The sequence below is a fragment of the Colius striatus genome, chromosome 7, assembly GCF_028858725.1.
Source record: "Colius striatus isolate bColStr4 chromosome 7, bColStr4.1.hap1, whole genome shotgun sequence".
Classification (NCBI taxonomy): domain Eukaryota; kingdom Metazoa; phylum Chordata; class Aves; order Coliiformes; family Coliidae; genus Colius; species Colius striatus.
In genome coordinates this window covers 35,116,601-35,135,321 of record NC_084765.1, presented here as the reverse complement: position 1 = coordinate 35,135,321, position 18,721 = coordinate 35,116,601, and the positions used below count along the sequence as shown (strand labels likewise).

The following is an 18,721-nucleotide window of genomic DNA, read 5'->3' as shown; positions in this document are numbered from 1 at the left end:
TATTTTAAACGTGGCTTGTATCCATATAGCTGAAGAGGATTCTTAACTGCCTTAAGCTAATTGCTCACATATGGGTTGCATCGAATTAACTGAGTTGATTTAAAAATCTGTTAGTTAAATCAGTGCAATCTCTGCATATAAATGAGTACTAAGAATTGCAATTTGCAGATGATTGTTCTAAGACTTAAACTAAAATAAATAATGCAGAAGGGCAAAGTATGGCATCATAGATTAACAGCAAGAATCACAAACAGAGGCGGGTGTAGAGGCTCAGGAAAAGAAAATAAAAAGGAATGTGCAGCAATGACTTCAGATCTCCATTAGCTTTTGCTAGAATCTTCACTTAATCAAGTTCTCCAGGAGGTAGTACTCCTTCTTGGAGTACTCCTCTACTCCTGTGGAACTGAGAAGGTAAGTAGGATGGAAGGAAAAACTCTCAAGGCAGTTGCAGTGAATCAGAAAGTTCAGTTTGCTCCAAATATTTTGCTTATAGATCACAGAATAATTGGACTGATATAACAATGCTGCCAGTAGAGAACCCTTGTATTCACTTTTTGATGAGACAAGCCCTGAACAAGGAACATGCTGCAAGATACAATTCCTTCCTGGACCATTACCAGGATAACCTTGCCCTAACTCTGTTCAATATAAAATTGTTTCAGCTGGAAGAGATCTTCAAGATAATCGAGTCCAGCCTTTGTCCCAGCCCTATCAACCACTAGAACATTGACAACCCTTTCAGTAAAGAAATTCCTCCAAATATCCAGCCTGAACCTCCCCATCATCCGTAAGGTTTTATCTTGTTTCTAATGACCAGGATTCACGGACCAGGCACTGATTAGGGCATTATCCTCCTATCCTAGCAGACAACTCTGTTTAGAAACCTAAAGTTAATTTTGTAATCTGGATTCTGAAAAGCTCAGTATGGGAATCAGACTTCTTTCAGCATCTAATACCACACAGTAAAGCAGGACAGTGACCTGACAGCTGGCAATGAAGACAGAGAAAAAGAGAGAAATCAGCCAAGAAGAAGAAATTATGAAGGTGAGGAAGATTGAAGTCTCTCCTCTGAAGCTGAAATTCATTATGTCTCCTTCTTCTCTATCACCTCCAACATCTTCCTCAATAAAAACAAGCAGTAGAGATAAGTCTCTAAGTCACACCTGCATGACAAGGAGGTGGTGGTATTCCAAAATAAGATGCTTTTGGGCACATATATTTTCAGCTCTGTAGGAGGCTGGAAGGTTGTTTTGCCAAACTTGTTATGTTGTTTTCTGAAAAGAGGTTACTAATGAACTAAAAAAAAAATTAAAATATTAAAACATGGTTGCTCTAGATTAGGCAGAGTTGGATGTCCTTAATACTGAGTAGGTTCACACATTCATCCTTCAGTATTAATTTCTCATTGCTCAAAAAAGATGCTGTTTTTCTTCTCCAAAAAATGAACTGTCACAAGGTAGGTTTGTCATCAAGTTGCTCAGTGTGGAAGCACAGAAAGGGATCTCACAGTACATGAAGCTGTATGTGATTTACAGTGGCACTGGCCACAGGCTGATATATATGAAGACACACTATACTTCCTTCATTAGTAAATTACTGTTCTGACAAAGCAGCTTGCAAATAACAAAACCAAGTATAAGCTTGCCAAAACTTTTCCCTTGCAAGACAAGCACAGGGTAGCTAAGGAAAGTAACACTAGGTTGTGTTAGTTGCTCATACTGGAAGAGCTTCTCATTTTTCCAACCCCCTCCCTGCCCCTTCTTTTTCCAATCTTGTTGCAAACTCAATATGATTATGAGGCTATTACTGCAACTATCTACAACATTACTGGAAATTCCTGCTATAGCGTTATGAGACTTGACCTCTAACAACTTCATGGGCTACTTGCATGACAAATATAAACTCTCTCCAATAGTGTTTCCTCACAGGTTACTCAGCAATGATACACACGAATCCAGGCTTGTTATATTTCTCCTTTCTGACATGGGATTTCCAACTCTGCCCATGAATTCCAATGAGGAGTCAGAAACTCCTATAAAATACTGTTTGCTTTCTTTGCAATAAATGTTCCCTTCTGTGGAACAATATTTATGGATCAGACCTCTTTGCAATATAGCTTCCAAATCAAAACAAAAACAAAACATTCCCATAACATAGCAAACCCCTATAACAACTCCCACAAAAACAACAAAACCACCTTCTCTTATTTTCTTGTTACACATTCCACCTGACTTAAGGGATGTGTCTATTTTCCATTTAATCAGACATACAGTCCTACATTCTTTCTTTGCCAGTACATGGTATCTTCCTCATAGATGTTCTACCCCTACATGCTACCTCTCTCCAGTGTTGAGACCTTCTGTCTAACTCTTTGCATCATTCCCTCACATATTTAGGGAGACCATTAAGGCTTTGGAAGACTTGAGTGATGAGCTAGAAATATCATCACTACCAGTAAGAGGAGATCACTTCATGAGATAGCTAGTAAGTGATATCTAGCAAATAGTTTAACAAATCATTTCAATTACCAAAAAAAAACCCAAGGAAATAAATCTTCAAAGGCCACTCACTCTTTTGTGCACCCTCCTGCTCACAGATGTGTGTACAGTCTCCCCTACTACATCCTTTCTGCAAGACTCTCAGGTAAAGAGGGGAAGAAAGATTGAATTCTTCCAGTGCACAGGTTGGAAAAATGATGTGTCTTAAAATTGCCACACAAATGATGAGTTTTAATTGTTCCTATATGAGAAGTTATACCTCTGTTCACCAGGAAGGGCACATCAAACAGTAAAGGGAGTGGAAGGGAGACAAAGAGTTCTATAGTTCCGCATCCTGCAGTTCTCAGCAAAACAAATTCAGTCCTCTGCTAGCATCTAGCGAATCAGTGTAGTCTCAGAGAGCAGGCAACAGGCACTGTAGCATTGCTAGAAGGGCATTTGGGGGTCTGAACTGACAGACTAGAGCAAGCAGCCATGGAGAAGGAAAGCAGTTTGGTGTTACATCTTTGGATGTACTAGGCTCTTTTTATTTGTTTACTTTCCCCCACGCACATGCACCATGAGCCTTCAAACCTCAGCTGAATGCTAATTCTGATGCTAAAAAACTATAACAAATTGCACTTACATAACTGCTCATCCAAGCACAGTGTCTCTGGACACTTCACAATAGTAAAGTTAAACGAAGCATTCAATACATGCTTATTAAAATAAAGTATCCACTAGAGAAACCTGATGGGCTTGCAGAGCTCTGCAAAATATTCTGAAAAAAAATAGAACACATATAACAAGCAGTAACAGACAGAATTACTGTAAAACCAAAAACCTGAACCAAATTCTCCAGAAAGCTCACAAGCCCTAGTAAGACTTGAGCAAAGGTTTAAGAGAGTTCATTTAAGTGCTAAGTAAAACTGGCATTGAAAATTCAAGGTGCATAGAGAGATTTAAGATTCATAAGAGGCGTTATCAGAATCTCAGGGGAGCTCAAAGACTTGCAATAGATACCATACTGAACACGTTAACTGTAGAAGTCTTACTGGAAGTTTCTAGTGAAAAAAAACCCAAAAAACTAGGGCACCAGATAGGAACAAATGTAAAAAAGTGGATCACATTTACTTGTGTGAGCAAAAAATCTAAGCTGTTTATACATAGCAATTGACAAAATTTAATTGAGGACTAGTACGATCAAAAAATTCCCCTCTTGAAACAGATTTGTGAGTGAAGTTGCTTGAATACCAAAATAAATGACCTGATTTTTCAAAATATGGAGCTACTCATCACTGTCTATTGAAGTTCAATGGGGTTGCAAGCACTCAGCATCTTCCAAAGTCAGGAAAATTTTTAACTAGCTTCCTTAAAAAACCAAAAAAAAATGGATTGGGGCAACTAATGTATGGTCGTTACTGTTCATTTTTAACTCTGTTCTTAAATTGAATCAGGAAGCTCAAAGCATCAGAAGATGTTCCAGAATGGAGGATACAATGCTTTATGCAAACACTTGGGCTTTTTTTCCTGACACCTCCTCCACACATTTGGTTTTAATGTAATGTAATAGAAGAGTAATCTTTTAAAGGGAAACAAATTATGATTATTTTGGGATTGATAGGTAAGGATGAAGACAACCATGAGGAAAATCGATGGTCAGCATCCCATCTTAGTAGCAAAACGTTTAAAAATCTTTCAGATAAGAGGCAATGTCCTTTTTCAGTGAGTTAAGAATATCAGGTCTTGATCAAAAGTTGAAGTATTTCATAGGAAAGCAGATGACAAAGTACTAGGCTGACAGTGTCCTTTATTTAGATGTGGGGAAAAAAAGGAGAAAAGAACTCTAATACCACCTCTCGATCACTTATTGTAAGACATGTAAGAAGGGTGATTTACAGCTATAGCTCTTCTACTTAGAAGGCCCACAGGTAAAAATTGACACAGTGCCATTGAAAGCAATTTATATCTACTGGCTGATCTAACTCAGCACACTCAGATACTAACCAAAGAATAGGATCATGCTGTCTATCTTCAGAGAAATCAGTGACTGAGGGCTATAGTTTTTTCTCTGTCTAAATAGCAAACTCTCTTTGACCTCCTCATGGGGAGAGAAGATTTCACACATCTATATAAAGAGGTGAACACTTTTTAACTGTTAATAGACATCCAGACTCAACAGGTGAATGACAGCATTGATGTACCATGAAGCTCATCTTACAGGGCAATAAAACATTTGCCTCTAAGGAGAAACTATGCTAAGCACCAACTTTGAACCAGGAGGGTTTTAACACTGTTTTCCAAAGGGAACAATATTCTGTCACTTGCTGACAAACAACTCTAGATGAAACTTCAAGACACTTTTCAGTGAAGACATATCTATCGTGTCTCAGTAAAACTACATGGAAGGAAAGCATTGAGGAATAAAATTGTCTTGATTCCAAGATGGATTTGAAAAAGAAACAAGTATGTTGCTTGTTTAGAATCTAAATAAAAGGCAGGAGAACTAACAAGTCTCTGGAATATTTCTGATGATATCTGCTAGTGTTTTTCCTTCCTTAATTTCTTCAGGACTCCTTGTTCTTTGAGCTATCCTACCATTCACAGACCCAAGAGAGATTAAAGATTCAGTTGTATAAAATTTAATCAATATAGATAAGCTCACAGAAATATCCCCTACAAAAATCAATGTGAAAATCCAAGCAGACTATTCTGATCAGCCAGAATAAAGGTTGTACGAGGTTGCAAATAATTTTGACCTAGTGTGAAAACACTAAGATATAAAGAACAGCATAGGACAGATCTTAAGATCTAAGTTGTCTTCCTCTTACATATAAGCAATAAAGTTCAGTTGCCTCAGTTTGTATTTAGATAAATTAGTGTTTTCTCAGGTTGATGGTTTCTCTTATATTTTTGGAATATTTACAAGCAAGTAAAGTCACTTACTGACTACAGGAGAGGAACTTCAACCAGTCTTCTACCCTTCTTGACTAGCTTCATCTTAATATTGTGTAGTAAATAATGCTATGTAGTGCTGCAAAGTGCTTAGTAATTGTAATTAATATCTTGCATTGTTTACAAACATCTTCCAGAGAAAAGTCAGAGAAAAATATACAGCATTTTCCAGAGAGCTGATAAAGTTTTTGTTCTGATTTTCTGTCCAGCTGACGTTTGATCACCAAAAACTGTCAGTGATTTAGGCAAAAAAAGTATACCAAGCCAGTCATACTTGATACTATTTTTGGATGTAAAAAAGAAAGATCTACCTTTCTTTTTAAATGAATAAATAAATAATCTCCACTGTCCCCTAGAGTATAGCAAATGTACTTTTAATGTGAAATCTCCTTTTTAATAGAGTCATCTTTTTTTTTTTTCAAACACTCAGACATAATTATATTATCATTAAATTAAGCCCAAAGAGCTTCTTTAAGGTATTACTGCCATCACTGTATAGATGGGTGAAGTAACTACAAAATAGTTTAATGACTTGTCTGAGATTGCACGGTAAACATTTGAGGAAAGTGGAAAAACGATGATTCACAGAGAACAAAACATTCATAATATGTTTTTTTTCCTTTAGCTGTTCACAGGCAGGAAAGCAATTACTTAGTGGTCCTCAAAGGTTGATGCGATGAAGGATGCTTATCTCTATTCCTGAGCACTGAAAATTACCAGTGACAGAGAGTAAAAAGGGATTGCAACCAGGAAAAGAAAAAAACCACAAAAATGGGAAAAAATCAGGTCTATAGAGCTCATTTCAGCTCACAAGGCAAATTTGTTGGCCTGAAAAACACACTCACTGAATTGCAGCATTGAATGTATTTCTCATGGTATGACTCCACAGCTGCAAAATCCCAGCTGCAATTAGGTAACTGTAGGGCTGGATGTTTTATCATTTTTATACATGCAGGCACTCCAGCAGTGGTTGTGGCAGGCTGCAGCTGGCTTGCCATCAGCCCCCAGCTGCTGTCTACCAGAAAGGCAGTTACTGCAATTGTGGATAAACATTAGTCAAACACAAATTTTGCGGGTGTTGAAGTGGGTTGAAATTGCTTTGCATGGTTACGATCTAACACTTCCCTGCTCAGCCAGGTGAATACGACTTGCTTGGAAGCAATCACAAAACATGGGTTTACGCCATCAGACAGGGAGAGGTGATTAGGTGACCTCCTAAGCATTAAGTCTTCAAGCAGCCAAAAAATTGCTATATTTCAAAGTAGAAAGATTTTAGAGCAAATATAAAACCCTCCCGATTCCAGTTCTGAGCCGTTCTCCAATGATTAAACGTTTGGATGGTACCTTTTTCCTCACATTTGTCTGTGAGAAGGATTCTTGTGTCTTCTGTAGTATACAGTACTGTTCGCTGTCTAAAAGAAATATTGCATTGAACAGTTCACGGGTGCAAAGGATGAATTAACAGCATGGTGATTCACATCTGAAATCACAAACTCATATCTTTCTCAATATTAAAGTTAGACTCTAAAGCCTCATATTGGTGAATATTTCTGAATATACCCCTTTGGAGGGTGCAAGCACAGCTACCATTCAGCTGGTAAGATGATTCCATCAAAAACACTGACAAAATTAAAAGGATTTAGTGCATAATGTACATTTAAACCATCATATAATTAATAGCTCTGCCTCACCTGTGGTGTCTATCCCATCTTTTCCTTATTTGATCCCCCAGTCAAGGCAAACTGGTGTTTAGATGTATTCATATCAGTATCTGTTCCACGACTCCCCAAACAAGCAGCATTTAAGCTCCAATTACTTTTCTCTCATACTAACTCCTGATAGCTGCAAAGTCTCTCTTTGCCAACAAATTCAGGAGTTGTACAGAAAAACAAGCAAAATTTAAACAGCATAGAAATAGTCCACTGTAGATTTAACAAGGTATTGAGACTCAAAATGGATCTCACTGGTAACAGCAAATCGATACAGCATGTATTCCTGCTGTAGAGTTTCCTTTTGAGCTTCCAATAATGCTCAGGAATTTCACATTTCACTTTTATGTAGAAAAGGTCATCATCCCAAGAGTAACATAAACTTTAAATAGTTAAAAGCCATCACAACACCAAAGACAAGACAAAAAGAAATCTACCAACTATCTTCTGCAAATAGGCCTCCTTTCTTTCAGTTTGCTCCAAGTGTAAAGCTCCATTAGCTCCAAGTGACTTAAAGATATTAACTAGGTCAAGAGGCCTTTGGGGATAAAGATGAGAGTATGTGAGGAGCTGGAGGTACCCTTTTTGCCTCTTAGAGGTCTATCAATTTACCCAACTATCAGTGAAACACCAAGGAAGAGTCCCACTTGGAAAAAGTTTTAACACTAGCCCACACTGTTGGCACACACAATACAAGATGTATTGTCAACTGTTGCAGCAGTTGGAAAAAGAATGCCAAGCCCTGTCATTATAAGCAGTCAGTTTATTATTGACACCAAAGAGCTGCTGGAATGAAAGGACTTGGGGACAGCACTGCCAAAAGTAGATGTCTAGTCTGGCAATGAAAAGACAATAAAATGTCACAAGGCTGTCCTGTTGTGGTTTAACCCCAACAGCAATTAAGCACCATGTAACTGCTTGCTCATTCCTTCCCATCTCCCTGTTAAAATTCATGGGTTGAGATAAGAACAGTTTAATAATAGAAATCAGATCTAATAATAATAAGAGTAATGAAAAGAAAGAAAAAAAATGAACGAATAAGAAAACCCAAGAAAAGACAAGTGATGCACAAAGCAGTTGCCCACCACCCTCTGAACAATGCCTGAGCAGCCCTTCATCTTGTCTGGCCAAGATCCCAAATCTATACACTGAATGTAACATCTTATGGTATGGAATAGCCATTTGGCTAGTTGTTTTCACCCATCCTGGCCATGCTTCCTCACAGCTTTTCGTGCACCTCCTCACTAGCAGAGTATGAGACACTAAAAAGCCCTTCACTTAGGATAAATATTATTTAGCAACAACTGAAACATCAGTGTATTTCATCATTACTTTCACACTAAATCAAAAACACAGCACTGTATCAATTCCTAGGAAAAAAAAAAATCATACAATGGTAGAAGTTGGAAAGGACCTTTAGAGATCATCTAGTCCATCCCCCCTAAGAAGCAGGTCCACCTAGATCAGGTCACACAGGACCGTGTCCAGGCAGGTCTTGAAGACCTCCAAGGAAGGAGACCAGATGAAACCAGGACAGTCCTAACTTATGCTACTTGCAATACCCTTTGCGTAGAGCTCACTATCTTGAATCGGCAGAAGGAAGTCAGAGTTCAGGCACACACTCTCCAGATGGGCTTTCAGTCTATCACAAAGAACAATCAATATGGATCCTGAAAGGAAAGAGGTGATTGTGTTCCATGCTAGGGTGATCCTTCGATATACAGTTTAAATTTCCTCCTTGCAAGAGGAAGATTACAAGCAGGATTTAACTCAATTTAAAGATCTCTGTTGTTGGCCTACAAAGAGAACAGGATGAGTCAGTAGTCAGTGACTGATTTGCTGTCACCATTTATTCAAGGATTCATGTTTACTCTAATAAACACTCATGCTTTTGCCTTACTCCAGAGGACAAATAATCACCGGGTCTTACTTCTTTAACAGGGTCAGTAAGATACACGAACAAAACCATTCAGCCTCACAGACAGCGACAGCTTTGGGCTTTCATAGTATTCCTTCACAGCTACTTCTGCTCATCCTATGGGGACCTCCAGGGATGATTTGTCATGGGCCATAGCAAGTTGCCTAACAGTTTGTCGCATAATTCAGTGACAGGTTACATAGCTGTTTCAACTGGAGTGCCTCAGGGGGTCTCCTCTTTCTTGCTCTTCCCTTTGCCAACTTCCACTCACATCTACCATCTCAGCAGGGATGTTATTTGAAGCAATGACAATGCTTTGGAACAGGTTCCAAGGTAAATTAGCTTGCATCCATCACAAATTCTGCTATAAATTATACTTGGATCTCACAAAAATTCTCCAGGATAGAAAAGTTTAAAAGACAGTGGTGTCTCATCGTTGAGCTCTCCCTTAGGCAGCAAAAGGAATGTTGCTCCAGCAGCCAGTTAGAGAGATGCTACTTGAACAAAGTAACAATAAGAATCAGTTCAATCAAATCATATTTATTACAGGTTAGTAAATCCTCCTGAAGCTGAGAAAGTGTCAAGAATAAAGTTTGAGACAAATGGATGGACTTTTTTTGGTTTTAAATTTCCATATGTGTAAAGTAACTTGAGAGCCTTGAAGGAAAGAATCACTTCCCTGGGTACCTTGATTCAGTGAGCCGAGCTGAAATTCATTCCAAAGCATATTTCCCATCATTGCAAAAGGGACATTTGAGTCAACTATATTCTGAAAGCATTATTTACATCCTCTTCTCAGGATTTCATCAAAAGCAAAGTGACTACACTGATTGAATGGACACAGTCCCTTAATCTCATTCAGAGAAGAGAGCTGCTTGAATTTTATTTATTTACTTAGTTACTGATTTATTATTATTATTTAGCTGTCTGCTTGCAACTGCAAATATGCCTTCACTGCTCCATTAACCTGATCGCTTATCTATGCTTCAAACTCAGCCCAGAATGTCCACACAGGAAATAATGTATGCACAATTTGGAGAATTTGTGCCTTGCATTTATGGCTGAGATTGTGGGTTACATGCTTAATGAATACTATCCAGGTTTCCCATTCAGTAAGTGTATATTACCTAACAGAACGTGTGTCTTCATACACACACTAGGTCCTACCAAGAATTCCAATGGCAAGGAAACATCAGTACATGCTTTCCTTTTGCTGTTACCAAAGGAAATGGAGTTTCCTTGCCATCCTAACATACAATGTTTGCTACTTGTGGGCAGAGATGAAAATTGCATTTCCTCTGCCAGCAGACATTTAAGTCAGATGTATCACTGACAGATTCCGATTGGTTGACAGATAAAGTTGACAGTTTGTCCTTAAGATGGGGAGATTAAAAAAAACAGGAGCAATTTACACAGGACAATTTGGTTATGTTACATTGTCAGACTGCAGAGTAACTTCAGTTACTCCACTAGAGCAATTGTGAATATACAGTGGGGTGTGGGAAAACAGAATCCAACTGTAAGCCAAGGTTGATCAATTTGCTCTTCAAGCTAAAGTCTGCAGAAACACTTCACATAATGCTACTCAAAAGGCCATCTAGACATCTATTTAACACTTCCTGAAACAGAGGAAACAAAAGAAATAATCAAATCACTGCTTTTCTATTTTGTATGACTAGCCAGCAGAATACATGTTTTCAGGACATTCATAGTCTCAGATCCTAGTCCAAAGTTATCACTGTGCATTATACTATATGTTCACTAAAAAGTAATTTGTATTAATAACAGGAATACAGAAAAAAGTTTTTGGAGGAAAGTCATAAGACCTTATTCTTTCTGTTCCTGGGCATAATATTACCTCAGCAAACAAATCACCATTATAATGGCACACTCAGAACTCAGTATTGACCTTTTCAATAGGGGTCGCCTACTGCACATGACAACAAATACCAGGTTTTGTTCAGTTGGACCAGGATTGTCATGCAATACTTGTGGATTCTTTACTATGCTTTCCCATTTCCTTTCTAACTTATGACATTGTATGACACGAAAGAGAAGATGTTTCCTGTTGACTATAAACATCTTTGTTATGTTTCAAAATTGCAGTGGTGAAGTTGTTAAAAATGTTGAAACACATTTCAAAATGTTGTCTCAAAACAAGGAGAAAAAGACATCCTTTTCTTTGGTGAGTTGATGCATCAATAACCTTCTTATCTCCAGATGCAATAAAGATGTGTCGTAGGTCATTCTAAACAAACAAGATGATCTTCCTCCTAAATGTACACACTAGTAGAGCTTGTGGCAGAATATTAAAAAACTAACAATCCAAAATTATACACAAACACTTCTTTCCTCTTCCCTACTGGACATCTATCCTTTTTTACCTCCAGATATGACAGTATATAAAAGCAATTGCCTTCCCAAATCCCTACTAGAAGCAACAGGAGCATTAAATTAAAATCAGCTCCTCACAGACAAATGTTTTATTCATATCACAACTCAAAAAAGCGTACAGTAGTTAATTTTATCTAAATAAAAACCACAATGTGGCTTTTAAATTATTTCAAGTTCTTTTCCTACCCTGCTGAGGTACATTTTACCTGTTTGGGATGAGTGGTATCTAATGTAGATACTGAGAGCAAAACCCCAGAGATGTTTACAGTAAGCCATGAAATCCAGGGGTCCCTTCCATGTATCCCACAGATAAATGGATTATCACTAACATGATTTTTAAAATGAGTGATCAAACCCAATCCCACTTCACTTAGCCAAATGAGCTTCAAGGAGGAGAAACAGAGAAATCTGCTGCCATTTTCAAGGTTGACAGTTGCCCTTCTCATCTAATTCTTCCACACCAACACCAACTGTTTTGCACAATTAATCATTAATATCGTAATCACTAAATTATTAGCCAGAGAATTTACAAGCACTGCTTGTTATTTCTTAGTGATGAAAGGAAATTGCCTTGGAAATTGAAGTTATGGTTTGGAAGATATAAACCCGGGAATCTTTTTAATGGGAATTGAGTTTCTTCCAGATCTGAGCAGAGTTTAAGCTACACTAAAGATATCTGAATGCTAATAATGAGACCATTTAACACTCTCTATTATTTAATATAAAACCATTCTACATAAGTAATAGGGAAAACTATTATAATAGCACAGGCCAACGGGGAGCAAAGCTACTTAAGGAATATGATATAGCCCATTTTGTTGAATAGGAAAGGAAGAACGATTTTACAAATGCAGGAGAACTACTAGTCATCCTCAGATGACAGCACGGGTGGATTCCACAGTGACACAACTGTATCCAAGGGTCAGTTTTGAGGTATACTGGCAGAGCAACAGAGAGCAGGGGCAGAAAGAGAAACAAGACCAATTGTACATCAGAATATGGCACACTGGAGAGAGCTGACACTAAGAATATATCTTTTCAACCAGTACTACAACTCCTAAAAGTCTTAATACCCTAAATAACATCCTAGGATCTTAGATATCAAATCTATGTAATAATCTTTTACCTGAAAACAGCTAAGGAAACTGATAAACTTCTCCATATACAGTGTGGAAACTCTCTAAATTACATGTATTTTGTGATGATGTTCTTCAAACTCGTCTGACAAAAAAAATCAACTATTTTCTAAGAGTCCCTCTACTATCAGGAAACAATAGTAAATAGAGGTCTCTGAATGGTCTGCATCAGTAATGACACAGGGTGCTTTGGAGCTCCCATGATCCTTAGTCCACAACATGATAATCAAGATCTTTATATAATCCCAGTGGCTTACTCAAACAAAAATAAGTTAAAATTTTGTAAGAGTGGGAGACAAAAGGCAAAGGCAGCATTGTGTGAGGAGAGAAAGATATCCATGCAGAAAGAAAGGGTAAAACTAAAAGACAAAGAGAGATAGATTCTGAACTGAAAAGAAATTGTGATCTATGTCCCTATGGGGGTAAAAGCAAGGAAAAAATAAACCCCACTGTATGCTGAGATAACAAGGAAAAACAACCAAAATATTTACATTTCTATTCACATAACTGAAAAGGTATAAAACATAAGTTAAAAAAAACCCAACTTGGTCCTCAGGGTGTTTCTCAGTGTTGTTTTGTTTACACACAGACACTCAAGACTTTGCTTAGAGCATCTTCCATTAGCTCTGCTGCAGAGAATTACAAATGAGGAATCAGGTCATTCACTGGAGAAGATGCTAATTTCAGTCTCTTATGACTAAGAAGCTTCTCCAGGGTGGTGGTTCTGGCTGAAAATTCATGCTGCAAATCCAGGTAGCATTAGGTGAACATCTGATTGTAATGCTGAGAAAAAATGTCAAACAAACTCTTGCTCACATCAAAACCCCAGAAAGATAAGAAAAACAGCATCTCTCTAGTTATTTGACAATGTTTCTTTCCTTCTCTGTCTTCTGCAAAGTGACACAAATACTGAAAAAGATCTCATTTTCAGTATACTCCCTGTTACCAAGAATCCTAACACAATTTATGGATTATAATTATAAACTAGACAGTGAAACATACAGCAACTGAAGACAACAGCTGTTCTCAAATCCAGGGCTAACAATACAATTTTATCAGTCCCCAAAAGCAATTACAGCCTATAGGATCTTTAAACTAGAAAAAAAAAAAAAACAGCAACCAAACCAAGACGGAAAATCAAAGACAAAGAGAGATAAAGGCAATGCCTCATTATCCAGCCTGAGATGCCAGCCCATCAGTTGTGACTGTAAACTATTGACAACCTGTTCTACCAGGTTATAAGATACTGGTATCATTTACTTGTTACTGAAGTGCAGTTAAAATATTCAAATATGATAAAGTGACTCTTTTAAATCATGTTGGAAAGTAAACAAGCAGTGTGGTTATCAAGTGAAACCAGCCCTCTGAGGGAGGGAAACAGCACAAGTGCTTTGCACATCATCAGGAATTACTGCCTTATTTAACACGATTCATTTGGTTATCAGGTAACAAGAGGTATAGCTAGTAGCCCTGACTACAGCTTTTGAAGACAAAAGCAGAAGGTGGGACATGGCAGTCCTGTTCCCCTTCGGAATCCAGCACATGAGGAGCTCCAATTTTTGTATTCTCTGAGTCTAGAGAGGATGCAACAGCCTGACTTGGAAAGAATCCACAGATGTCATAACTAGAATAAACATTAACCTTTATAACATCTGAAGGAATGTCGTCCTGTCAGAGCTGCTCTACATTTTATTTAATTTTTAAAGCCTCTTTTGTCTTAAGCATACACACTGGAAACAGAATGCAAAGCTAACATGTTAATTGGAGTAAGAAAGCTAAATGAGCATAGAGAAGAGCACAGAGAGGGGCATGATGGGTGCAGAGATGCTTTTATTCACTATGTCAACTGCTTCTCATGGTTTCTTATATTAAACATGAAACTGGAATTTAGAATTTCTCCCAGCTTCATTTTTCTTTTTCAGCCTTACTCTTAGGATTTCTTACCCTGGGTTCTGCCATTCCAAACACTTCTTTTCTCTGTACTCAGCCAGGTCTCCCTCACTGTGACTTCAGCTGTAGGCGTTCACAAAATTGGCTGCTTTGATTAGAAATGTGTGAGTGGAAGGCAGATAATAGCCTGGTTCTCTGCACCTGATCTCCCAGTGAGGGGTCATTGATAGAGGTCAACAGCTGAAATAAGTGTCTCATCACATGAAGAGTTTATGAAGGAAAAGCTGTACTGACAAATAAAGTGGAGCACAGCAGCACTGGGAGTTGGAGGAGGCTGAGTTTTCTATATATTTAGGTTGGTTTGTGTTTAGCAGATTTTGTTCTGGGAAGAAGCTTCCAACTCAAAGTCCTGTGTTAAACTACAGAAGAGATGGACCTGAGGGATTTGCATCTCCATCCTTGCAGAAGTGGGTTTGTTAGCTGGCCTATGGAGGTTTTTGCCCCTCTTCTACTAAGGCTACGCTCTTGTCTCATCTCCTATGCAGTAAGGCTGCAGTAACGATCTGGAAACAAGGAGATTTTCTTAAGCCATTTCACTGATGGGCTTTGATTAAATTATCTCCACAGTAATCCATTTGTTGATTGACACTTGTAACATGAAGATCATCCCAGATCATTTGACACTGGCCACTAGTGAATCACCAAGTTAAAGCCTTTACTTTAAATGCTACTGTTATGAATGAAATGTCAAGTAGTGACATTTGATATTCTGCACCAATTACTACCGTGCATGTGGGGACATAAGCATCACTTAAGCAGAGTCAGAATCAGGCTTTTTAGGAGTTCAGGGATCAGAAGAGACAGACTACTTGTCTAGGTTTATAGACTACATAGCTATTGAAGGTCCATTAATCAAGTAGGGAAAAATACAACCGCTACAGCTGATGAAACAAAAAAAAGAAGAGATGGACTAACAGAGGTTAGTCAGGTGCCTATGCTATCCCACACATACTCTGCTCCTCTTGAGCAGCCACTGGCACATTGTCAATCTGAAGTGAATAAGGAAAAAAATAGAAGCAGTGAGTTAAAGATGACAGAATGAGAAGAAATCCAAGATCAAAAGCCAACAAATTTTCCAACAGTAGGAGGCACAGAGTTGTGAAAGTCTGCCCTGTTACTCCTCTAGCTGAATGGTCAAGAGTAGTACAAAGTGTCCTACAGAGGCTATTCATGTATTAGATATGTTGAGTCAAGGTCCAGTTCCTTCCCCCCCAAAACGGTTTGCTCTCCCTTACGTTATAACAGCAACTGTACCATCCTGCTACTATGTTTGCCTGTCTTTCTCACATCTCTCATGGATATAAGAAAATATAGATTGAGACTTTTACTCCACAGCATTTCAGACTCAAACTGCCAAACAGAGGTCAAAGGTACGAAGACGGAAAGTCTGGGCATGTATCAGGGGACAAAACCACGCATTCAGTCCAAAGCTTGATGCTAAACAGCCTTTCTTTAGAGAAAGCTTAGCTCTTCAGCACTGAGAACTTGATGGGTTTTTGAAACCTTTTGACTGAACAGCTTTTGAGACAACTGTTGAAGTTAAGGTTCATTCTCAACAAAGACATAAAGCTGGGTGTTACCTCAGATGTTTAAACAAGAAATGACTTTAAAATTCTGAGCTCAGAACTCAGGGGTTATTAATTCCCATGCAAACATGCACCTTTCCAACTTTCTCATTTTCTCTTTTGAACACACCATTGACCCTACCTACAGCATCGCCCAGCTGTTTCTGTAGATACTTCTCTTTATAGTGAGACAGTGTTCAAAGGAAGCCAGCATGATGAATAACAGAAGTCCTTTGACATACCATGTCATTTATCACATAACAGCCTCAATCCTGCTAAGAGGGCCTTCTCCATATGTCACTGTCAGCTCCTTTGCTACTCCAATGCATCAAAAAGAAAAGTTTGAATATGAAGCACTGTAATTCCTAAGTCACAGCTCATTGCAGCTTTCCAGACATGAAGAACCATCCTGTCTATCTGCCAGCTTGTTTGGTTAATTGCTACTGTCTCACAGATGTGAAAAATTAAGTCTTCAGAGTAGAAGAAAACCAGAAAAAAGTCAGAGGTCTAACAGAGAGAAGGAAGATAAAAATCTCTAATTCCGTCAGGAATCCAATGTGACATTTTGAAGTGGAAAATGAAAAGGCAGCCTACGAGTACTAAGTATTAAAGAATAACTAAGAGTCCCATCTCTTTCCCAATCTGGGAAAGAGGCTCTTAATGGGCTGATGTGAAATTAGCAAGCTTAAAACAATGCAGATAAGCTTCTACACTCTGCTGCCTAATGGAGACATATCTCATCTCTTCAGCCCCTCCAAGGGTACAAAACAGAGCTAAAGCTTCCAGGAAAGCCTCTTGAGATTATCCAGCAGGTCCTGCTTTGGGCTACCTAAAATAATCAAAAATCACTCCCTAATGCAAAACTTCAGCAAGTCAGTTCCCAGGTGCCACCTGAAAAGACAAACAAGAGAAGACTGGAGCCATTGCTTAGGCCTAAGCTCAGCTTTGTAACATTAACACAAATCCTTGAGTCTCTGTGCCATCTCTCAACTGTTAGCATACATGACAGTCAAACCATGGTCCACCGGGCTCTTTTGCACTAGCCTGCAGGAATGTAGCCTGACCACAGCACTGGCTCAGACTAAGTGATTATAAGGTCATGTTTGGACTGCCTGCCACACTCACATCTGTTTGCTTACTACACCCTGAATTACTCTCCCCAGTCAACGTGAAATAACCAAGGCCACAACTCTCCATCCACACTCAATACATGCAACAGAGTCAGACCCCCTTTTCCTCAGTTTGCTTTTACAAACCTCATTCTGCCCTGCTTAGAGCCCAACTGCTGTACAGCACTTCCAGCAGTACCTGGGCATCCAGGACTCTCCAGACAAGCGCAGAACAGGCTCATTTTAGACAAAATGTCTTTGAAGTGCCTCATCTGAACATAGCTCCCACATCTAACCAGGTAAATTGGCATACCTTCCACCCTGTGTGTCTTACAAATCACCATTTAGAAAGCCAAAGTTATAATGTCCTTTTTCGTATCCTTTTAACAATTTATGAATCTTCCCACTCTCATTCCTAGCCCAAACTTACATGAACCATTCCAAAGATGCAATTCGTACTTGTTAGCATTTCCCAGGTTAGACATGTTCCATGCTATTTCAAAGGATTCCCTCCATAATGATTTAAAAAAAAAGACATCTTGCCACTTTATGCAGTCTTTATATATCTCCATTTTTTCCAAAAGAAATACAGGCAAATTACAGCTTGAAAATTAATCAATAAACCTTTTTTATACCAATCAGTAATAGGATTATTAACATGAAGGAACTAAAAATGAACTTCTTCAGCAAAGGTTTACTGACAAAACTTCATCCTTCTGCAGCATTCACAATGCTACTGTCCTTTTCTGTTGTCTATTCACACGGTACCAGAACCCCAGAAGGCATTTTAAACACAATCTTCTTTACAAATGTTATTTCTATAAGCTGAGTCATAAGTCAGCTGATTAAAAGATTCCTAATTTTGGTGTAAATTTCACTGTTGTTGTTAAGCAGCAGTTTAGCACCAGTACAAATATCTTCCAGTCTCAAGTCAGATCTCTTCATCTTCTCTGTTTAGTATTTGCGGTAGGTGCTCTATATAGGTATATTAAAGATGTGACAGAATAAGATCCTAGTGAGCCTCGAGGAAGCCTATGGGCCTCATCACTAAGAAGCCCTTCAAAGGCCTTCATACAACTGAAGCTGCCAGGATGGAGCTCTGAATCAACAGTATCGCTCCTGCTATCCTTTCTACTTCAGAGTTCGGCATAAAGACAGACTTGTTTATGTGTACAAAGGGAAAGCAAGAAGCAAAAGAACAATAATTCAGCTAGGGGCAAGCCTTGGTCATTATTTGGACCACTAGGCAATGGGGTTGAATTATGGCTTGCCATGACAGTACCCTAAATAACCGTTAGCTGGAAATATTAGCTTACATTACAGAAACAATTACGAGAGTTAACCATTTGGAAAAGCAAAATATGCTGCTGAAGAACTGCCATTCAGCCACTGCAGTTCACATTGCTCAGATTAGAAATTTCAAGGGGGAGGGGGAGAAAGATAAATCAATCCAAGTTTATGTCCAAGTAAGGCAACATGTTTTTTGGGATAGCACACAACAAAACATA

The 18,721-nt window shown here is 38.5% G+C and overlaps 1 protein-coding gene across 1 annotated transcript in view; it reads right to left on the bottom strand.

Annotated features, from left to right (window-relative positions):
- Positions 1–18,721, bottom strand: part of AGBL1 (AGBL carboxypeptidase 1) — a 272,145-nt gene that overhangs the window by 145,172 nt on the left and 108,252 nt on the right. The window lies entirely within an intron of this gene.